The 24,691-nt window shown below is 41.9% G+C and overlaps 1 protein-coding gene and 1 long non-coding RNA gene across 3 annotated transcripts in view; one reads left to right on the forward strand and one right to left on the reverse strand.

Moving 5' to 3' along the window:
- cracr2b (calcium release activated channel regulator 2B) overlaps nt 1-17,494 on the reverse strand; it is a 153,809-nt gene extending 136,315 nt beyond the window's left edge. For both annotated transcript variants that reach the window (XM_073049228.1, XM_073049225.1), the window contains exon 1: nt 16,967-17,494. The gene's annotated coding sequence lies outside the window, so the exon portion shown is untranslated. The remainder of the gene's footprint in view (nt 1-16,966) is intronic.
- LOC140729461 (uncharacterized) lies at nt 17,494-22,184 on the forward strand. The gene is made up of 3 exons (XR_012099329.1): nt 17,494-17,788; nt 18,723-18,878; nt 21,370-22,184. It is a non-coding gene; the product is annotated as an uncharacterized lncRNA (long non-coding RNA).
- The last annotated feature ends 2,507 nt before the right edge of the window (nt 22,185-24,691 follow it).

Genomic DNA, 24,691 nt, shown 5'->3' on the forward strand with positions numbered 1-24,691 from the left:
TGGGGAGCAGTGAGAGAGCGTTTCACTGAACTCCTGTTGAAGAGAAGATTTAAACTTCTTCAGTGTAGTGAATTTAAAAAACCCAAACACAAGGAAATCTGCAGATGCTGGAAATTCAAGCAACACACACACTTGAAGTCCTGATGAAGGGTCTCAGCCTGAAACATCGACTGTACTTCTTCCTATAGATGCTGCCCGGCCTGTTGCGTTCCACCAGCATTTTGTGTGGATTTAATTTGGCTTGTTTTCATAATGATCAACAGATAAAGACACTTTCATGCCAAAGTGAAAACAGTTCTCTACAAAGTGATCCAAGTTAATTACAAATATAAAACACAAAATACATAAGTATTCACCCCCTTTAATATGACACACCAAATCATCACCAGTGCAGCCAATTGGTTTCAGAAGTCACATAATTAGTAAACTGGAGATCACCGTGTGCAGTCAAGGTGTTTCAATTGATTGTAGTAAAAATACACCTGTATATGGAAGGGCCAGCTGCTGGTGGGTCAGTATCCTGGCAAAAACTATACCATGAAGACAAAAGAACACTTCAAGTAACTCCATGAAAAGGTTATTGAAAAACACAAGTCAGGAGATGGATATAAGAAAATTTCCAAGTCATAAGATTTCTTTCTAGCAAGACTATGACCCTAAGCATAAAACCAAAGCTACAGAGGAAAGACTTAAAAAACAACAAAGTTAATGTCCTGGAGTGGCCAAGTCAGAGTCCAGACCACAATCCAATTGAGAATTTGTGGTTGGACTTGAAAAGGGTTGTTCAGTCATGATCCCCATGCAATCTGACAGAGCTTGAGCAGTTTTGTAAAGAAGAATGTGGAAAAATTGCAGTGTCAAGATGTGCAAAACTGATAGAGACCCGTCCACACAGACTCAAGGCTGGAATTGCTGCCAAAGTTGCATCTACTAAATACCTATTTGAAGGGGGGAGGTGAATACTTATACAATCAATTATATTGTGTGTTTTATATTTGTAATTAATTTAGATCACTTTGTAAAGATCTGTTTTCACTTTGACATGAAGGAGTTTTTTCCATTGATCAGTGACAAAAAAAACAAATTAAATCCACCATGATTCAATGTTATAAAACAATTCAATATGTAAACTTTCAAGAAGGACGAATACTTGTTATAGGCACTGTATCTTGCCTTTAAATCTATGAATAAGAATAAATCTATGAATAATGTTTTATTGTGTTTTTGTCTCCCTGTAGAGCTATGATCACTCCCTCCTTTCACCGGCTGAAACAGTAATTAATCTTCATGTAAATGAGACCTGCCAACAGCCCATTACATCAGCATCTATCACTCCTGTTGCTAGTAATAATTAACCTTTTTCTGTTCAGGTAGCATACTTACTAATTACATGTACTTCTCAATGTCTAGTCGGCTAAAGAAAACATGGAAGTATGTTTTTATATAAATAGGACATGAATGAGTTTATAACAAAAAGGTTCGAAGTACATTTCTTATTTTATCAAAGTATGTGTACAGTATACAACCCTGATGAACCCTAATGGTCTTCCCCCAGACAGCCACGAAGCAAAGAAAACCATGGAACCATTCAAAGAAAAACATCAAATCCTTCCCCCTGCCCAGCAAAAAAAACACGCAGATGGCAAAAAAAAACACAGAATATAAAACACAAAATCAAAAGAGTCCAGGCATATTCAGTTCAGCTCAGTTCATTTGAATCCTGCTGCGTCATTCGTTATCTGCCAGCCGTCCAATCAAAGTCACCCAAAATCCCAACAAAAAAAAGGAGCAACTAGAAACCACAAACACATCATAATGTGTAGTATCGAGTCAAATCCACAAACTGTGCTGATTAAACCCTGCCCAGACACAGGACTCTGAAACAATCCTTCGGCAGCTTAGAGAGAGACAGACAGACAGACAGTGAAAGAGAGAGAGACAGACAGAGGGACAGAGAGAGAGAGAGAGAGAAAGAGAGACAGACACAGACAGAGACAAAGAGAGAGAGAGAAAGAGAGAGACAGACAAAGAGACAGAGAGACACCACCCGACTGCAGAGACTTTCTTCTGGGAGCAACAAATTAGAGGGAGAGAGGAGGAGAGCATCACACACAGACACCTTCCTCTAGCAGTAGCAAGTGAAAGGCTGGTAGATGCCGATAAACACCCGCTTGCCTTCCACTCACACCTCGATGACTTCAATCTTCCTCAACACTAATCGGTGAGATATGGGCTCACACACCATCTCAGGCTTCATGGCCTTCAGGCCCCATGCTTCACCCGAAACCTCAACAAACACCCTCGGACACAGCAGATCACCAAAATCAACCCAAAAGTACACCACCAAAATGTAGATTGAGGCTCCAACAGTAGCAGAACCACATTTGAAAGAAAAAGGTATAAAAAAAAATGAAAGAAGTAGTTTTGTGAACCATCTGGAGGATATTGCTCTTGGTTGCATTGTTCACTGGTGCCATTTTCTTCCAGAGTCCTCCAGTAAAATGTGTTCCATAATTAACTTGGGAACAGCAAGTTCCCACAAGCAGCAATTTGAAAATCAGATGATAACAATCTTGGATACTAATTTCCAATGCTCCTTGCCATAATCTCGGTTAAAAAAAAATGGCTGAAACACAGCGTGTTATTTCCTCCATACTGAATCTTCAAAAAGTGACTTCTCAGAAAGGCAACATCCATCACCAACAATCCAGACATCGGACCATGCCCTCTTCTCATTGCTGTCACCAGGCAGGAGATACAGGAGCCTGAAGACCCACTCATCAAGGCCCAATGACAGTTGCTTCCTATTTGCCACCAGATTCTTGATCTGACCTGAAAACCCTAAGACTAGATGCACAAAAATCCGCAGGTGCTGGAAATCTGGAGCAACGCACACAAAATGCAGGACGCAGCAAGTCAGGCAGCATCTATGGAGGGAAGCAAACCATCAAAGTTTTGGGCCGATACCCTTCATCAGGACTGGATAGGATCTTAACAGTGTGTTTGCTTTTCTTTCTTCTATATTTTTTCCTCTCTCTCAACTTGCGCTAATGCCATTATGTTTATTTTGTCATGAGGTATGTATAATTTGTAGTAACTAAACCTGACATTGTTACGTTTGTCATGTTTGCAATGTATGGTGCTTCTCTGCAAAAAGCTAATTCTCTTAGCCCTTATCCCCTGTGCGTGTACACTTCGGACAAACTTGGACACTGATCTTGCTCACTGATGTGTGACTAGTGTTCACATGCTTCTGACTCAAAGGTGAGCCTGCTACCATGAGAGCTGCATCAATGCTTGCAGTATTTGTCAGAACCAGGAAGGCAGTTATGAATCTATATCTTCACAGATAAGAAAGTAGAAGTTACAGGTGAATGGGTTTCAAATAGGTTCAAAAACTTAGGTAAATATTATTGCTTGACTACAGTTGTTGGTAAAAGAGATTAAATTGCAATCTTGCACCTAAGCGAACTTCTACCTTCGTCAATGCATTTATACAAATAATTATTAAAATAGAGATATATTTCATACATGATTCACAGGTATGGTTTCAGGTCCAACACATTCCACGAAGTCAAAAAGTTTTGGCCATCTGCCCAATGGATAAACACTTGTAATTATGAACCTCGCCTTCATTAAACCAAGGTCCTGCCTAGCTTCTTGTGCATTTGTGGAAAATCCGCAGCATTGCTTTGAATCCCTAACTTTCCATCAAACTCCAGCAGCATATCCCTCTATGCATATCTAACTTCATCTTCTATATAAGATTTGATTTTAATGCAAGTGTGTAGCTCTACCACTACTCCAGAACTTCACTACTTTTCTACTGCCCTTGCTACTTGTCCTACATCCAATATTAAGGAAAGAGTCATTTCTTCCCGGGCAATTTTTAGTGTTGCCGCCTCATTCTTTTTGGGTTCAATCCTGAGCTTGGGCACTATCAATACGGAGTTTTTAATATTTTCCCTGTGATTCCATGCATTTCCTGTGTATCCCAAAAATATTCTGGTAGGTTAACTGGCCGCTAGAAATTCCTCCGAATGTGCACATAATAGGAAGAGAGTCAATGGGTCATTGGTTGGCATATAAAAGAGAAAAAGCTACTAGGTTAGAGAGAAATAAAAAAAGTTGAGGGAGGGGCAGATATAAGGAGAAATGGAATGACAGTGATGGGATTGTAAACTAGGAGCTGACTGGACCTTTGAGCCAAATGACCTACTTCTGTGTCATAATAACTAAAAACTGGAATAAGCAGCATTATCATCATCATCCTGCCTTTCCTTGCATCCAGCAGACACTGGGTCCTCACCATCAACTCCATTCCTGCTCCTGGCTTCAGAAGAACCAGGCCATTTGCAACTCTCTGCATCTTGTTCATCTGTCAAACAAAAAGTTGCTGACAAAAGCAAGACGTCAGTGCTGGAAATCTGAAATTAAAATGGAAAATGCTTGAAGCATTCAGCTGGTCAAACCTTTGACCATTTCCAAGATTTCCGTTTATTATTGCACATGTTGTCTTCTACCTTTCCAGCATCCCTGGCTCTGCCCCTACCTAAACCATCCACAAATGAGATGCTCATCATTATTACATCCACAGGCAATTGCTCCAGCTGCCATCTGTCAATTCAACATCCTCCATAAACAGTGACTCACAACTCTCCCTAATCTTCCCTGCCCTGAATCATCCCACAAATCCCTGCGACCTCTGAATTACCCAGTTCAGCACATCCAAATTCCATGCCCAAGCTCCTTTCTGATCTCATCAATATCTCTTTAGGTAGCTTTTCATCCCCAATCCTAAACTGCACTCCTCTCCCTTTGCAATAGTTTAATTTTTATTGAGATACAGCATGGAACAGGCCCTGCCAGCCCTTTGAGCCACAGCACCCAGCATCTCCTGATCTAGTCATGGGACAAATACAATGACCAATTAACCTAACAACTGGTATTTGTTTGGATCGTGGGAGGAAACCTGATCACCTGGAGGAAACCCATGCACTTCACAGGGGGCAAATGTACAAACTCCTTACAGGCAGAGCAGAAATCCTCTCCTTTCATCCCACTCTTAAGCTCCTCTGCCTCTTCACACTTTCCGGACTCCTAAAACCAAGTATTTTGCTTATCCGAGCATCTCTTTCTTGTACAGCGCCATCTTTTGAGCTATTACCAATGAGGGACTTAAAGAATTTTTGCATTAAATTTGCTATAGAAACATTAGTTACCGTCAGTTCTTACTAAACAAACTCCAGTGAGTGGACAAACCATCAAATTTGAAAATGCAATTCAGGTCAGCTTAACTTGATCTTTTGTTAAAAGCTAATTACATCTTGGATTGAGGAAACCAGAGGTTCATGAGCCAGCCCACATCGTGTGCTTATAGCTGGAGAGGGCCAGCAATTTAAATTCCTTAGTGTTATCAGTTCAGAAGATAATGAAGGTGGAGAGAGAAGATGTGGGGGAGGGGAGAAAGGGGACTGGTGAGTGGAGCAAGAGGAAAACAGGAAGGGAAATGGGGAGAGGGGAGAGAGGATGTACTTCTGTTTCTCAGTAAAATGAGCAAGAGTAGATTGGTAGTAGTGAAACAAAACATGAATCAGCTTCTTTGTTAATGGAGTTCACTAAACAAGACTAGAATACGCTGCATCCTGACTGTATAGGAAAGAACGTATGTGCTGTAATAATATCTTGGTCGGTCAGAAGTTTTCCAGACTTTGAGAATGGCTGTACTAATTAATCTTGCCTTGGATGATGACTGCCCTCTGCTTTTTCACGTGGACACTGGGAAAACAGCTCACATAATATGCTGTGAGAACCACCGATTCAATTGTCAGCACTTAAGTTCTTTTATCTGGAAATAGCAGGCTCCGACCCTTCACTTTTACATCAATAATCTGAGTTATATTTGAAAATGTCTTCACAGCTACTGACCTTGACCTTGGAGAGAGAATGAATACCCCAGCCTTCAGGATATTTTTTTTCAGTTGCACAAATCTGGAGATGAAGCAGCAGGGTTCAGAGATGGGCAGTCCCCTGATGTGCCACTAATGGCACGTCTCTTTGGAATCCATTTAGTTGCACAGGTCATGCAGACCAATAAATCGCAGCTGCCTGCAAGCTCTTTTTGAAGCATCCGAGTGCCTAAGATTGCAGTTAATTAGGGGCCTTCCTGCAGCTCCATCCACCTACACTCTGACTTTCAATCTATCGTAGCAGCTCACCTCCCGAGGAGTGGAAAGGCACATACAGATGCAGCTGTCAGGACGTGGCCTCGTATCTTCCCACCAGCAGCAAGCACTGCAAATGTGGGTAACGGACAGGGGTATATTTGAGGTGACAAGAGCTTTGTGGTGCATTAGGCCATTTGGCCCATTCAGCCCATGCTGAAAGAAAAGGACTATTTACATAATTCCCACATTCCAGCTCTCTGATCATACCACATATGCTGCAACAACTTATACTCATTCAGCATGTCTTTTTACAACGTGCCTTCGGTTTCAAACCTCTTCCACCTTTTCAAGCTATGAGTTCCAGGCTCCCACAACTCTCAGAGTGCAAAAGTTTCTTCTCTTATCCTTTTAGCTCCCAGCTTCTCTCTGTGTTCATCCACTATCAACCTCTCTGTCAGTGGAATGATGTTCTTCCCCTCCACCCTATGTACATAGGCCTTTATAATTATTGAGTCAAATTCCCCTCAGTCTCCTCACTCCAGCTTAGCCAATTCTTCCTCTTAATGACATAACCTCAAGCCCCAGAACTGTCAGGGTATCTTTCATGCGCCCCTGGATTCATATTCTTTACAGAGTGCCACCTCATGAAGAGATGTTGCTTCACAGCACTAGGGTCTGGGTTCAAACCTGACATCAGCTGTTTTCTAAATGGAGTCTGCACGATATTTCAGTGACTAACAATGTGGTGGAGGAACTCGGTGGGTCAGATAGCATCTGTGAAGGGAACTCCACTCTTACTTTTTTTTCTGCTCTCTTTTTTCACTACTTACTTAATTTATTTTTCAATATATTTCTTATCGTAATTTATAATTTTTAAAATTAAAATGTATTGCAACGTACTGCTTTTGCACTGTTTTTGTGCACTTTATGTAGTCCCGTGTAGGTCTGAAGTCTAATGTAATTTTGTGTTGTTTCCTGTAGCACCATGGTCCTGGAGGAACGTTGTCTCGTTTTTACTGTGTACTGTACCAGCAGTTATGGTTGAAATGACAATAAAAAGCGACTTAACTTGACTTGCTGCCACAAAACGACATACTTCACGACACGGTAGCGTAGGTTAGCACAGTGCTTAGTAGTACTACCAGCCCAGGCTCAATTCCCGCTGCTGTCGGGAAGGAGTTTGTACATTCTACCTGTGACCGTGTGGGTTTCCTCTGAGAGCAAAGACGTACCAGTTGTAGGTTAACTGGTTATTGTAAACGGTGCTGTGATTAGGCTAGGGTTAATCGAGGGTTGCTAGGTGGCACAGCTCAAAGGACCTATTCTGCGCTGTATCTCAATAAATAAATAAGCTGGTAATGTTAAATCTGATTCTAATTCTGAAATTGACAATCAATGTTTCAGACTGAGACCCTTCATCTGTCCTGACCCAATGGCCTTTATCTCAATGCCAGAATAAAATGAGATTACTTCATTGGTTGTGAAGTACTTTAGGATATCAGGAGGATGTTGTCATCCACAATTATGTCTCCTAGTTTTGCCTATTATTTTGCATTGAAAACTCTCACTTAATATCGTGGAATTTGAGAACGTTTACATCAGCTGTGGTCACCAGGCTTTTATGCAAAAGTGTATTCAACAGGAACTATGACAACATTCAGCTGGGGACAGGTTACATAAGAAGCCATATTTGCTCACTTACGTTGAGTGAGCATTTGTAGTTCTCATCCAAAGATATTTGAAAACTTCCCTCTATACTTTAGCCCTATTTGCTTCTTCTTTGAATGCATATTATTGAGCAGAGAGACCAGAGGTTACATCTTCTGCTTATCCTGGCCAACACACTGGTTCACTAGTCTAAGGTGATCCACAGTGGGTTGTAAGGTTCATCCCAGGTGTCTACCACTCTTCCTGGAAGCCTTGAACAACTGTAGCTCATAGTAGGAAGCTGATGGTCCACTGCCTGAACAACATTGTGACCTGGTGTGAATTTACACGTGCTTTTTGTTTTGTCAAAACAAACTTTGTCTCAGTTCTGTTACTAGTTTTGTCCCTTTAACATATAGAGGATCATCCAAATTCTTAGCCTGGTTAACAACCCTCAGGGGTAGCTAATGACTACTTAATGGATTAACTATATAAAGCATAACCACACAAAATAAACACAGCCCTGAAGTTTTACATAACTTTCTGTTTCCAGTTATGAAAATCCACCATTACAAATACATACAATCTCTACTTCCAGCACCCAAGGAGGCCGATTCCAAACAAGCTCAAACCAGATGGGATTTGCTTTAATAAATGGCTTGAAAAGGTTGAGCCCTTCTCCGTACCAACACTTGCTTGGTGATCCCATTATGTTCCACTCTGCCCCATGTTACTTAGCAACTAGACAATCAATCTCCTCGTGATGCTTTTTCTGCTTAAGCTCAGTGGAAAACTGTTTGTTTTGTCTTCAGGATGTGATTATAAGTGAAGGAGGAAATGCCCATTACTGCATTTTGTGTCAAAACAGTCATGGAGATCAGATGACTGCATTCCTCTGTTGCACCTGTTATGCAGAAACACCTATTTAATTTTCAATAAAACTATGCCATGCAACTACTGAACAGGTTATTAAATTGTGGTCCTCGTTAGTTACTGTAAAAGTTGGCCCTTAACAAGTCAGCAATGCTGTATAAGTAACTGTGACAGTATATTTTATTCTAATTATGTCGTCATCGTCTGAACCCTTAGTGCCTAGGTGGCACATGGGGCCTCCACAAGGGTTTTCTATTTCTGTCAGTCTTTCGCTCTGCTGCTCACCGTTACCCAGTTCATGCCGACTTCTTTCAGTTCTGCTTCCACAGATCTTCGCCACGTCATTCTAATTATGTGCTTACTTATATAATTTGTTTAATTCATGTTTTCATTGTGAATGTTAGGACTCTAACACTTTGTGCCTGAAATATGCTGTAAGTTGGTCTTTCATTGCACCTATGCATACATGTATCTGTGCATATGACGACATACCTGACTTTGACTCTGAAATCTGTGCCTCTGGAGAGGACTTCAAGAGGTGCCTTCTCCATTAGGGTTCATTCCATTACTTCTTGTGAAGCTAATACATGCTTTTTTGTGTGTGGGGGGGAGGGGGAGGGTGCACAGGTTAATTCACATAATGCTCTCCGATATGAAAATAATTTCGCCATTGTTTTGTTGACACATCCCAATCCATTAGCGCATTCAGCCCTAGGTTGGTAAAAAGTGGCATCAAATCAGTAGAAAGTTGTGACGACATAAGATCGAAAGATGTTGAAGCCTTGTGGGTTAAGAAACTGCAAGGGTAAAAGGACCCTGGTGGCAGTTACAACCAGGCTTCCCAACAGTACCTGGGATGTGGACCACAGATTAAAATGGGAAATAGAAAAGGTGCATCAAAAGGACAAAAGGATAGTCATGGGAAATTTTAACATGCAGGTCGATTGGGAAATTAGGTTGGAAATGGATCTCAAGAGAGTGAGTTTGTTGAATGCCTACAAGATGGTTTTTTTAGAGCAGTTTGTTGTTAAGCCGACTAGGGGATCCACTACATTAGTTTGGGTGTTATGTAATGAACTGGAGATGATTAGAGAGCTTAAGGTAAAAGAACCCTTAGGAACCACAATAGGGTTGGGTTCAACTTGAAATTTGACAGGGAGAAAGTAAGGGCTGACGTAGCAGTATTTCAGTGAAGTAAAGGAAATTACAGTGGTATGAGAGAGGGATTGGCCAAAGTAAATGGAAGGTTCATCTTTCAGTAGAGCAGCAATAGAGTGTGTTTCTGGGAAAAATGAGGAAGGTGCAAGATATATGTATTCCAGAAATGAAGGAATACTCAAATGGTAAAATAGTACAACCGTGGCTGACAAGGGAAGTCAAAGCTATTGTAAAAGCAAAAGAAAGGGCATACAACAAAGCAAAAATTAGTGGGAAATAGACGACTGAGAAGCTTTTAAAAACCTACAGAGAGCAACTAAAAGAATCATTAGAAGGGAAAAGATGAAATATGAAAGCAAGCTAGAAGAGTGGACAGTAAAAAATAAGTATGTAAAAAATAAGAGAAATGAGAGTGGATATAGGACCACTAAAAAATGAGGCCGAAGAAATAATAACGGGGGACAAGAAGATGAGAGATGAACTAAATGAGTGTTTTGCATCAGCCTTCACTGTGGAAAACACCAGCAATGTGCCAGATGTTGTAGCATGTAAAGAAAGAGAAGTGAGTGCAGTTACTATTACAAGGGAGAAGGTGCTCAAAAAGCTGAAAGAACAAAGGATACACAAGTCACCCGGACCAAATGAACTGCACCCAAGGATTGTGAAAGAGGTAGCATTAGAGATTGGGATCTTTCAAAAATCATTGGACTCTGGCATGGTACCAGAGGACTAGAAAATTGCAAATGTCACTCCACTCTTCAGCAAAGGAGAACGGCAGCAGAAAAGAAATTATGGACTAGTTAGCCCGACCTCAGTGGTTGGGAAGATGTTGGAATCAGTTAAGGATGAGGTTATGGAGTACTTGGTGACACACAACAAGATAGGACAAAGTCAGCAGGTTTCCTTAAGGGAAAAGCTTGCCTGATGAACCTGTTTGAATTCTTTGAGGAGATTACAGGTACGATAGATAAAGGGGATACAATGGATGTTGTATATATGGACTTTCAGAAGGCCTTTGACGAGGTGCCGAACATGAGGCTGATTACCAGATTAAGAGCCCATGGCATTTCAGGAAAATTACTGGCATAGTTAGAGAATTGGCTGATTGGTAGAAGGCAGAGAGAGGTAATAAAAGGATCATTGTCTGGTTGGATGCCAGCGACTAGTGGTGTTCTGCAGGGACTAGTTTAAGGACTGCTTCTTTTTATGCTGTACATCAATGATTTAGATGATGGAATAGATGGCTTTGTTGCCAAGTTTGCAGATGATACAAAGACTAGTGGAGGGGCAGGTAGTATTGAGGAAACAGGTAGGTTGCAGAAGGACTTATACAGATTAGAAGAATGGGCAAGAAAGTGGCAAATGAAATACAATGCTGGAAAATGCATGGTCATGCAGTCTGGTAGTAGAAATAAATGTGCAGACTATTTTCAGAATGGGGAGAAAATTCAAAACTGAGAGGCAAAGGGACTTGGGAGTCTTTTAAAGTTAAAGTTTAACTTGCAGGTTGAGTCAGTGGTGAGGAAGGCAAATGCAATGTTAGCATTCATTTCAAGAGTTCTAGAACACAAGAGCAGGGATGTGATGCTGAGGCTTTATAAGGCACTGGTGAGGCTGCACCTTAAGTATTGTGAACAGTTTTGGGCTCCTCATCTTAGGAGAGAAGTGCTGGCATTGGAGGGGGTCCAGAGGAGGTTCACAAGGATGATTCTGGGAATGAAAAGGTGATCATGTGAGGAACGTTTGATGGCTCTGGGTCTGGACTCACTGGAATTTAGAAGGATGAGAGGGGATCTCATTGAAACCTTTCGAATGTTGAAAGGCCTAGACAGATTAGATGTGGAAAGGAGTTTCCCATTGTGAGAGAGTCTAGGACAAGAGGGCACAGGCTCAGAATAGAGGGGTTTAATTTAAAACAGAGATGCAAAGAAATTTATTTAGCCAGAGAGTGGAGAATTTGTGGAGTTTATTACCACGTGCAGCTGTGGAGGCCAGGTCAATGAGTGTATTTAAGGCAGAAGTTTATAGGACATGGCATCTGAGAAGGTGGCTTATTGATGGCAGCTTCTTTGTACAACGTAAGTGTAAATAGAGGGAGACAGAGGAGGGAAAACAAACTATTCTGGAACCATTCCCTACATAGGAGAATGCTTGTCACAAGCATTGACTTTTGACTTAAACACAAGAGATTTTGCGGATTCTGGAATTCTTTCAGAACACATACAAAATTCTAGAGAACTCAGCCCATCGGGCAGTATCAATAGGGTCAATATTTCAGGCTGAGACCTTCTCATAGGAGAGTTACTCAATAGGTTCTGCAGGAAAATGTACCTCTTGAATACCTTTCCAAAAGTATACATTTCAAAGACAACGTTTATTGCCATCTGCACAAGTACAGGTATGCACAAGTGCAATGAAAAGCTTGCTTGTGAAGCAGCACCACAGGCACATAGCGTTAGAGACGCAACATTCACAAGAAAAACATAAATTAAACAAATTATACAAACATACATCCTGACGAACGGTCTCAGCCCAAAATGTTAATAGTTTATTCCCCTGTTGCCTGACTTGCTGAGTTCCTCCAGCATTTTGTGTGTGTAGACGTTAGACTTCATGCAGTGTGGAACAGTTGATAAGTAAGCAGCTTTCATGAAAAATAGAAAAATAGAAATACTGTTCTCTCATTTCCCAAAAGACTTTTAGCTATCAGAAAGAAATGTCAAGAACCAGCCCAGTGAATACTGGGTGTTGATTGACAATCCTGGAACACCTTGGCAAACTGCATTCCAGAGCAGTACACGTCTGCCTGGGAAGTTCCTTGAACGCATATTTAGCATGAGTCATCAAAACTATAAAGATATAAATCTAAGATTAAATTTATATGAAATAAAACATAGATTTCCTTGCAGCATTAGATCTACTAAAAATTAAGAACATGTAGTGACTTTTTGAAACATTTCACATTACAGTGTTAAATTCTAGTCTAAAGATGAAACAACTGCCGTAGTATTCTTATAATCATTCTTATTTCCTGTTACAAATGAAAAGTTAAGATAAAAAGTATAAGAGTCATCATTACTTATTTCCAACCTTATTCTTCAAAGGTATGGATAACACCAAGATTGGGGGCAGAGTAAACAGCGACGAAGAGTATCAAAAGCTTGCAGCAAGATTTGGACCAGCTGGAAAATGGACTGAAAAATAGCAGATGAAACTTAATGCAGACAAGTGTGGGGTTTTGCACTTTGGGAGGACAAACCAGGATAGGACTTACACAAGGAATGATAGGGCATTGAGGAATAGACAATAGACAATAGGTGCAGAAGTAGACCATTCGGCCCTTCGAACCTGCATCGCCATTCTGAGATCATGGCTGATCATCTACTATCAATACCCGGTTCCTGCCTTGTCCCCATATCCCTTGATTCCCCTGTCCATAAGGTACCTATCTAGCTCCTTCTTGAAAGCATCCAGAGAATTGGCCACTGCCTTCTGAGGCAGTGCGTTCCACACCCCCACAACTCTCTGGGAGAAGAAGTTTTTCCTTAACTCTGTCCTAAGTGACCTATCCCTTATTCTTAAACCATGCCCTCTGGTACTGGACTCTCCCAGCATCTGGAACATATTTCCTGCCTCTATTTTGTCCAATCCCTTAATAATCTTGTATGTTGCAATCAGATCCCCTCTCAATCTCCTTAATTCCAGCGTGTACAAGCCCAGTCTCTCTAACCTCTCTGCATAAGACAGTCCGGACACCCCAGGAATTAACCTTGTGAATCTATGCTGCACTTCCTCTACAGCCAAGATGTCCTTCCTTAACCCTGGAGACCAAAACTGTACACAATAGATGCAGTAGAACAGGGAGATCTGGGAATACCGATCCGTAATTCCTCGAAAGTGGCATTACAGTTCGATAGAGTCATAATGAGAGCTTTTGGCACATTAGTCTTCATAAATCAGAGGATTGAGTACAGCAGTTTGCAACATTATGTTGAAATAGTATAAGATTTTGGTTGAGGCTAAATATAGTGTATTGTGTGCAGTTCTAGTCACCTACCTGCAGGAATGATATCAATAAGATGGAAAGTGTTCTGAGAAAATTTACAAGGATGTTGTTGGGACTTGAGGCCTTGAGTTATAGGGAAAAATTGAACAGATTAAGACTTTATTCCCTGAAGCATAGGAGAATAAGAGGAAATTTGATAGAGGTATACAAAATTATGAGAGATATAGATAGGTAAATGCAACCAAGCTTTTTCCCACTGAGATTGAGTGAACTAGAACAAGAGGTCATAGGTTAAGTATGAAAGGTGAAATATTTAAAGGAAACGTCTTCACTCAGAGGATGGTGACAATGTGGAATAAGTTGCCAGCAGATGTAGTAGATGCAGGTTTGATTTGCATATTTAAGAGAAGTTTGGATAAGTACATGGATGGGAGGGGTATGGATGGCACTTGGCCCAGGTACAGTTTGATGGGACTAAGCAGCATAACAGTTTAGCATTGACTAGGTGGACCTGTTTCTGCGCTGTAGTGCTCCATGACTTTATGACTCCAAGTGGTTCTCTAAAAATGACTTGACCTAGAAAAGAATGGTCCTGACGAAGGGTCTCGGCCCAAAATGTCGACAGCGCTTCTTCCTATAGATGCTGCCTGGCCTGCTGCGTTCCACCAGCATTTTGTGTGTGTCGCTTGAATTTCCAGCATCTGCAGATTTCCTCGTGTTTGCGTAAATAAATCCTTCAACATCATTCAGATCCTCTCAATGAAATCCATATTAGATAGTGAATTGCTATTTATAATTTCTTAACAGAAAACTCTGGAGTGATCTATGAGGCTTTCAAACTAAAATCAATGTTATTGCACATGGGAGAAGCAGACAGAACAAATAGGAAGAGTGTGACAATATTATTGGTCCTAATCAAGCTCAATAAAAAACACTCCATCCTCATGAATGAGACAATAGAGTGTTCTCTTCAAAACTGCACTTCATTCTCAAATAATTATAATATTACTGTGTAATGTTCTAAATTGAATATCTTAGCAGCAATAAACCATCTGCTGGAGAAATTCTAAGCGGTCAAGAGTCCTGCTGCAGAATTTAAAAGTTCAATGTAACCTTTATTATGGAAGTCCAGTATGAACTCTTGAGATTCATTCCTGCAGGCATACTTAGCAAATCTATAGATTAATAACTATAACAGGATCAATGAAAGATCAACTGGAATACAAAAGACAACGAACTGTGCAAATGCAAATATAAATAAATAGCAATAGATAACAAGAACATGAGATAACAAGATAAAGAATCCTTAAGGTGAGATCTTTGGTTGTGGGAACATCTCAATGAATGGGCCAGTGAATGTGGTTAACCCCATTGTACAACAGCCTGATGATCGAGGGGGAGTAATTGTTCTTGAATCTGGTGGTGCGAGTCCTGAGGCACTTGCGCCTTCTGTCTGATGGCAGCAGTAAGAAAAGAGCTGAACATGAAACATCGACAGTTCCTCACCCCCCACTCCCCTCCTCGTGTCCCACCCCCTCCCCAATCAAATGTTGCTCAACCTACTGAGCTCCCCCAGAGGATCGTTTCAGCTCCCACTTTCAGCACCTTCACTCTCTTGTGTATCCATCTCAACAACCATTTGGACGAGGAACTGCTTTAGTCTATTTCACAATAATATTGTGTAAAATTGTTTTCAGAAAAGCAAGGGAAGAAATGGATGAAAAGGGTGATGGAGTGAATGTCTTTTTCTTCTTTCCACATTCTAAATTTATCAGATTATTGCACACAGTCTGTGCCCAGTCTTCAATCATACACTTTGACTACCGTGTATTTTTGAGTACCAGCAACGGAACTGTGCTCAGTCAAAGCTGGAGTAAGAGGAAGAGGGAAAAGCATAACTAATGAAGAAAGAGAAAAGGATAGTTAAGAGGAAGTGAAAGAATAGGAGAATATGAAAGTGCAGATAAAAAAGTTAAGAGCAGCCTCATTTTGCAGATACACAGAAAAGAAGTCTACTATCCCTTCATACAAACATCAGTAGGAGTAGGGAATTCAGCCCCTCTTGCCTGATCTCCCAATCAATAAGATCAGGGCTGATCTTTTACCTCAGTGCCACATTCCTGTTTTAAGCCCCATCTCTTGAATCCCTTATTATCAATACAAAATCCATCAACGTCCCTCTTGAATGTACAGAGCCTCATAGACGCATTGTATCGAAAATCCCAAGGATTCACATCCTTGGTGAAGAACTTCCTTCAAGTTTATTGTCATTCAACCATACACATGTATACAGCTAAATGAAAAATCATTCCTCTGGGGCCAAGTTGCAAGGTACATGTAGGTGTAGTTACACACACAGCACATCCTGTATATACAGTTACAATCCAGCACGTACAGTCACAAAATAATATTAACACACTTCCCGAATGGCATGGCATGAAGATTGGCAGGTTGACAAAAAGTGTGAGGTGTATGTTTATATAAGACTCTATAATGTTACTGACGCTGTTATAATCAAACAAGCAGTTGCATAAGTATGTGAAACAGCAGCAATAAATGATGAAAAGTGATTAGTGCAGAATAAGAGTATGTCTGTGAGTTGGGGAGTGTGTCTGTGTGGGGGTTGGGAGCGAGAGTGTGTACATGTGTGCTGCTGCTGCGGCAGGCTGTTAGAAATCTAACAGTACTCTTGCCCTTTGAACACCACGGCCAAAGGCAATGCTATCCCTACTTCACCATTAGAGCCTCATAAGTATTTTCCATGTCCAGAGAGATCTCCCCCCCCCCCCCCATTCTTCCAAACTGAGGAGGGGAAATAACTTAGCAGGGCACCATTTCAATAATTCCCACACTCAAGGAGAAGAAATTAGCTCCCAAAGACCTGAAAGCCTACTCCTATAATTCAGAGGGGCAGTAGCGACTGTAGCCGGTGCTTATAGAGAAAACCTCTTGCTTCTAACTTATTGCGGTGTGTGTGGGGGGGGGGGGGGGGTATTGCTGGGGTGAGAAAAGAAAATAAGTCTAGTACAACTTTAACATGGTTAAATTCATTTATGATTAACACCTCCGCGAGCTGCAGTTCTACTGCGCTCTATGAGTTTAAATGCAGATTTACCTGTAATCCCGGTCCGGGTTCGAGCAGGCAATCCCCGGAGTCTGTGACCGCTGAAATACCTCCACACTAACGCAGGGGAACACAGGTGTACACGTTCGAGCGAAGTTCCGATTCCGCGCAGGCTGAGGGAGATCCCGTACACCTTGAGCCCGCCCTGGCCCAAAAGGGTGGTAATCGAACCGGCCGGTTGGAAGTCGCTTTATTTCCCAGCGTGGGGAAGCTCTGGCCGGGCGCTCCAGGTGCTGTTGTGGAACTGGAATTCAGAGTGAACTGTGCCACAAGTTATCCTGAATCCACTCCTTCCAGGAGAACTGGAGTCTCTCCGTTTGCAAGTCGGATTACTGCAGCCAATTTCCGGAAACGAACCGCAGAAAATCTGGTTGCTAAAGACAAATATTGTTTCTCCGGGACCGAGAGAAACTCCGACAAGTTTTATATTTAAGGTTTCACTGCCCTCAGGGCTCTAGTGTTGAAAGCTGATACTTATACTGTTTCCTGACAGGCAGCTCGCTGATATAATGGTAAGCAAATTAGTCTTGAAGTGTCTCAGACGGAAAGGTGGACTGTTCTCTCCAGATGGTGCCTGCCTTGCTAAATTCCTGTGTGTTGCCCAGCCTACAATGTCCTGAGGTTCAGGATTAGACAGCATGGAAACAAACACCAAACCATTCGCACTGATTTGATTTTATTCTCCACTTCAATAGTAGAGCCGGGGGTCAGCATTGAACGCGTGTCGCTGGATCCGCGAAGGCAGCAACTCTACCAGCGAAGCCGCCGTGGCTCATTGGACCGAGCAGGTGTAAGGGGGCCCTGGGTGGAATTGTAAGCAATGAGTTTGGAAGGGAAAACTGTACTTAGGGTCATAGCAACTCAAGACAAACCATTCTTCAGGCGGTTATCATAACCGGGGACGAATGTCGTTATGCGTGATGATGTGTTGGTAAACACAAAGTACACTGCAGATGCTGTGGTCAAATCAAGTTGTACAAACAAGCTGGATGAACTCAGCAGGTCGGGCAGCATCCGTTGAAAGGAGCAGTCAACGTTTCAGGTTGAGACCCTTCGTCAGGACTAAAGAAGGAGGGGGCAGGGGCCCCTTAAAGAAGGTGGGGAGAGGGTGACAAACCAATCAGAGGAAAGATCAAAGGGTGGGGGAGTGGGAAGCAGGGAGGGGATAGTCAGGAATGGTGAAGGAGGAATGTAAGGGGAAAGCACTATGAGTAGTAGAAGAAGGCAGAATCATGAGAGAGGTGTTAGACAGCTGGAGGAGGAGGCAGAGTGAAGGTGGGATGGGGAAGGGAGAGGGAGGGAATTACCGGACGTTGGAGAATTCAATGTTCATGCCAAGGGGCTGGAGACTACCCAGACGGTAGATGAGATGTTCCTCCAACCGAAGTTTGGCCTCATCATGGCAGTAGAGGAGGCCATGTATGGACATATCCGAATGGGAATGTGAAGGAGAGTTGAAGTGAGTGGCAACCTTCTTTAGTCCTGACGAAGGGTCTTGACCTGAAACGTTGACTGCTTTTTTCAACGGATGCTGCCCGACCTGCTGAGTTCATCCAGCTTGTTTGTACGTCTTGATGTGTTGGCAGTTTCTTCAGGGATGAATAAACCACAGGGAATAGAGGAGTACAGGTGCAAAAACTGCACATTACCCTTTAGTTCTTCTGTCACTTCTCCTGAAGTTATTTAAATCCATGACCTGCAGTGGGATTTTGATTTTAAACTGATTTACATTTTTTTGTCTGATTAGGGATATCCGTGGAGACAAGAGAGTGCAGGTGTTTGGATCTGCTGAAGGATCTCAATGGGCCACGCAGCATTTGAGGAGAATGTCTCCAGTCAAGACCCTGCGCCAAGACTGAGAGTACAAGATGAAAGTGAGAGGGATGGGGTGAGAAAGTGGCTGGTAGGTGATAGGCAGAACCAGATGATGGGGAGGGCCGATGGACAGATGGACCCAGTGGGGAGAAGGGACAGAAAGTTAGTAGATATTGGAACCAGATAAGGCAGGGATGATGGGAAATTGGAACTATGGGGATCGCCCTTGGTTCTGTCCCCTCCCTTTTCCCCATAGTTCCAATTTCCCACCATCCCTGCCTTATCTGGTTTCAATATCTACTAACTTTCTGTCCCTTCTCCCCACTGGGTCCATCTGTCCATCGGCCCTCCCCATCATCTGGGTCTATAGTATTTAGTAAGTTATGCAAACTGGCTGGTCTCTACCAAAGTGAAGCTGAACATCAGTTGGAAATACCCCTATTCTAGAGGATCCATATGGGCCTGATGCCCTGCCACAGTCAGAAGCTGAGATGATATGCATTGTGAACAATGTCTTGCTGGAGTCCGAATTCTGAAAGTTCATCTCTACTGGTGGAACGGTTGTGCTTGTGAGCTCCTGATTCCAAGATTGATTAGATCTTCAAATGTAGGGTAGTTATGGAGGGAGTTGAACAGTATCCCAACTCGGAACAGGGCAAAGCTGTAAACCTGATCCCGCAATGGCACCTGAGGTTGTAGAGCTCCAAGCACTAGACTGAAGGGTAGGTGAGAAAGAAATGTTTTTATTCAGCAAGTTTTTGGAATCGAGTCGGTAAATGAAAAGGAAATGAATGACATGAAAATAGAGGAGAAGGCACAGTTGTAGTCTATAGACTATATATGCCTTGGCATCCATTTGGCACAGACATTATATAAACCTCCTACATTGCCTCCACTTGTCTCCCAGTTTGTGGTGGTCCACTTTTAACTGGTACTTACCTAAAATTCTATTGAGTGCAGTACCCATTTAGCCCTCACCTGGTTTCAACTCTCGCCTGCCAGCTTGTACCCTCCCCCCTCCCAACTTCGTATTCTGGCTTCTTTGACCTTCTTTTCCAGTCCTGATAAAATGTTCGCAGCCCAAAATGTTGACGGTTTATTCCTCTCCATAGATGCTACCTGACCTGCGGAGTTCCTCCAGCATTTTGAGTGTGTTGCTCTGAATCTACAGAATGTATTATGTTTCTGTATGGTATTATTCCTTGCAGTGCACAACAGTGTACTAATGATGCTATTCCTCTTTTCACTAAGTACAAGTTATTCTTCTCCCCGTCTCTTCCTGTTCACCAGCAACCTAACGACACAGACTGTTGGTACACTTCGTTCATTCTCCTGTGAAAGAGCTCACAGTTGCCACCACTTCCCCACCATTTGGTGCTCTAATTGCCGTCTGCCCTGTTATCAGTGATTCGTTCAGCTTTGCTGTCCCTCAGAATGCACTTTGCATGTGATGGATTCTGTACAGGATATGTGTTATTGTAAGGTGCAAATATTTGATGACTTAAAAATCACAGTTCAATGACAGGGAAGCAATTGTTCAGCAAATTTGCACACAATGGTAAAAGTAGTTATGACAAGTTTTGCATTTGGATTGCATCCTGGAATACAGGGTGACCTTGAGAGCTGAGTAATTTAATAAACTGGAATTGTAATGATAACAGATTATGTTGGGAAAATTATATTTGTGTTATGCTTGGCAACTCCAAAACATAAAACTAATAGAAAGGAAAACAAAGGTGCTGGGAATGTGAGTCTAACTTTCTTTTTCACCTTAGCAAGCCACGCACGTATGACATGGTGGCATGATATCGCATGCCATTTATATGCCATTACATATAACCAAAATTAATTATTTAAACAAAGAATGCTAAATCAAACTATATAGTTACAATATTAGTCAAATACACAGCACTCCTTCCTCCCTGCTTAGTTGTGAACTCCAACTCAATTTTGAATGCATCTCAACTTATATACGTATATACAGTATACTATAGAATACAAATACTGTATAGACTTGTACAGTATTATAATGGCTTGGGTCACCTGTCTTGTAAAGAAACTGCCCAGAAAAAGGCAATGGCAATGGTAGAAAAATTTGCCAAGAAAAATCGTGGACAGACCATGATCACCAGCGTCATGTGACACAGCACATAATGAACGAACAGACTGTTTCGATCTTAACAGCATAGAAAATTTTTAAATGCCCCATTCGGGCCTAAAGATTTAATTGCTGTGGGGGCTTTCTTACTCTTGTGGGATAATGTCTTCTCTAGAGGAGCCTTCAACTTGTCTCAACTGTTTGTCCTGCAAACCTTCTGAGATTGGGTTTGAGGAGATCCAAGCAAGGGTATGAGGAATAACCCAGGAACAGCTTGCTGGTGAGTTGTTGGCTGTGGAGTGTACAGTATTGCGATACGCAAGGAGGAAAATGGCAAGCTTCTGATTCAGTGTCAGTTGGCATGTTCTGCTGACATTGCTTGCAGTGTGTTCTTTGGACTCTGGACAAATCTTTCTGCCAAGCCATTTTTAGCTGGGTGGTACAGAGCAGATGTAATATGTCATGTTCCATTCATTTTCAGGAATGACGGAAACTGTTCCACAACAAACTGCGGTCCATTATTACTGACTAAATGTTCTTAAACACCAGTCCCTGAGAAGAGGCATCAACACTGTGCAAGACTGTAGTGGAGGCTATTGGGAACACTTCTGTCCACTTTGCAGCTGCATCCACTACTACCATGAAGTACGTGCCCATATTGGCAAATTCCACATGAATCCTCTGGAGAGGGATGGGCTCCGCCAGGTTTCAGATGCCCAAAACACACCATACGATGAGCAATCACCAAAAGGATCAGTGGAGAGAGCTTGTCATGATGGCGCCCCGACGACTCCAGGAGTTAAGGGCGCGCGCACACACACACACACTGACACAATAAGGACTGCAACAGTGACACATCCTCTGGCCTTGGGGCATCCACCTTTGCCTGAATTTTCTCAGCACATGTGTAATCTTTGTGCTTTGATGGTGTGAGCACAGTAAGTGATGTTTGGTTTAAAGGATTTATACTTCTATCTCCATCTGTAGGTAAGCTCAGCTAAGGTCACTTTGCTGAAGCGTTTCCCTCCATAAAGGTTTTCAAAGATAACCTCTGTCCTGTACAGAGGGTATTGACCTACCTTCAGTACTGGGTTGATGGCTGACTTTGTGATATGGTGCAACTCAAACTACCTGTGTCTCAATATCACCAAGACCAAGGAGATGGTGGTGGACTTTAGGAGATCTAGGCCTCATATGGAGCCAGTGATCATTAATGGAGAATGTGTGGAGCAGGTTAAGACCTACAAGTATCTGGGAGTACAGTTAGACGAGAAGCTAGACTGGACTGCCAACACAGATGCCTTGTGCAGGAAGGCACAGAGTCGACTGTACTTCCTTAGAAGGTTGGCGTCATTCAATGTCTGTAGTGAGATGCTGAAGATGTTCTATAGGTCAGTTGTGGAGAGCGCCCTCTTCTTTGTGGTGGCGTGTTGGGGAGGAAACATTAAGAAGAGGGACGCCTCACGTCTTAATAAGCTGGTAAGGAAGGCGGGCTCTGTCGTGGGCAAAGTACTGGAGAGTTTAACATCGGTAGCTGAGCGAAGGGCGCTGAGTAGGCTACGGTCAATTATGGAAAACTCTGAACATCCTCTACATAGCACCATCCAGAGACAGAGAAGCAGTTTCAGCGACAGGTTACTATCGATGCAATGCTCCTCAGACAGGATGAAGAGGTCAATACTCCCCAATGCCATTAGGCTTTACAATTCAACCGCCAGGACTTAAGAACTTTTTAAAAGCTATTATTAATGCTTTTTGAGATAGTGATTTAGATGCATATCATATTTTTTACTGAGTTAAGTATTGTATGTAATTAGTTTTGCTACAACAAGTGTGACCCATGGGGATGAATAAAGTATCTATCTATCTATCTATCTATCTATGGTGACATTAAAGCCACCACGGACCCTGACTATTCTTCTTAGCCTCTGGGACCACTGGCTTTGCCCATGGGCTCCACTCAACCTTGGAAAGAATTCCTTCTGCCTCCATGTGGTCTAGCTCGCTGGCTACTTTATCATGGATGGTATGAGGAACCAGACAGGTGTGAATTTTCCATTGCCATCCCTGAACACTGTTGTGGCATCATCCTGTATCTTTCTCAATTTGCTTTCAGCTGACTCTTTTGTAGGGAGTGTGGCATGAAAATGGAGGGTGGATCTCCAATCAAGTTGCAGTTGTCTCAACCAATGTGGCTGGTTCACTGTTTCAAGTGTCATTCCCAAATAAGTTATCTTTTCCCCAGTCTAAGTTCTTAGATGGAAATCTCCAGGCTTCAATTCGTTATCTTTGAAATGCCATTTAAGCTCATTTTGTGGAATGACTGAAGCAGCCAAGCCAGTGTCCAATTCTATTTTAAATAATGTGCCATTCACTTCTGGTGTAAGCTATATTGTTGGTCTATTGTTAATTTTCACATTTTAAATCTCAAGGCTACGCAGTCCTGTGTCACTCATCATTATCGGCTTTTTTTTATCAACAGCATGGAGATTAATGCTCCTTTTGAAACTGCAAATTAATGTTTTATCTTTATCTCTTCCCTGAGCAGTCAATTTATTTTTGACTTCATGACATGCTCTTTGTATGTGTCCTCCATGGTTGCATTTTCTGCAAGTTTCGCCTTTAAATCTGCTTTGGTCTGGTGCATGTCAGCCTCTGCCACAACAGAAATACAATTTGCTCAGCCATTCTGGTTTCTGTTTAGATGTTGCAATTTTATTCATGTTTACTTTCATTCTTGACTGCAACTCAATTGCGTGTTTGTGTGCTATTTCATTTGCTCTTTTAAATGTGAGTTGTGCTTCGGTTAAAATCTGTTTCTGAATGCTTTCCTGTAAGATTCCACAAACTAAACAATGTCTCAGTGCATCATTAAGCTCATTGCTCAGACAATGCTCAATCTCTTCAATTCAGCTGAAATGGACTCACCTCCTTTTTGATTCTGCTTATGAAACATAAAGCATTCGACAGTCAACAATGGTTCCAGTTCTAAATGTTCCTGCATTACTCTCACGATATCAGCTAAACTCGTTTAATCTGGTTTGAAGTTTATTCATTTTCTACCTTTCTTAACTCAACCATGACCTTTTCTGAAGAAACCACGTGCTTTTTTTTTAACTCAAGTGTCTCACTGTGCTTCAACAAGTAAGTAGTTGACTCAGGTTCGTTTAAAACTTCCTCATTGCCACTCTTAAGTTTTGTAACTCCAAAGATTAGAACTAATTGCAAGAAAAAGACAGGAACCCAGGAGAATAGATTTTAGTTGCATTTTATCTTTAAGTGAGGCACGGTGTGTGATGACATATGTCACTCACATACTATTACACATAACGCATCATTTATATACCTATATTTATTGAGACTCAGCTTGGGATAGGCCCGTCTGGCCTTTTGAACCATGTCTCCCAGCAATCCCCTGATTTAATCCCAGCCTAATCACAGGACAATTTACAGTGACCAATTAACCTACCAACTGGTACATCTTTGGAGTGTGGGAGGAAACCAGAGCATCTGGAGGAATCCCACATGTCATGGAGAGAACATACAAACTCCTTACAGGCAGCGGTGAGAATTGAACCCATAAAACTAATCGAAAGGAAAACAAAGGAACTGGGAATACAAGTCTAACTTAATTTTTTGTTTACTTTAGTAAGGCATGCACATATCACATGGAGGCGTGATGATATATGCCATTCATATACTATTATATAATCTATAATGTATTATTTAAACAAAAATGCTTAATCAAACAATATATTTACAATATCACTCAAATACTCAAACAGTTTGCAGAGTACTATTTC

This window comes from Hemitrygon akajei, chromosome 6 (assembly GCF_048418815.1).
Source record: "Hemitrygon akajei chromosome 6, sHemAka1.3, whole genome shotgun sequence".
In the NCBI taxonomy this organism is placed as follows: domain Eukaryota; kingdom Metazoa; phylum Chordata; class Chondrichthyes; order Myliobatiformes; family Dasyatidae; genus Hemitrygon; species Hemitrygon akajei.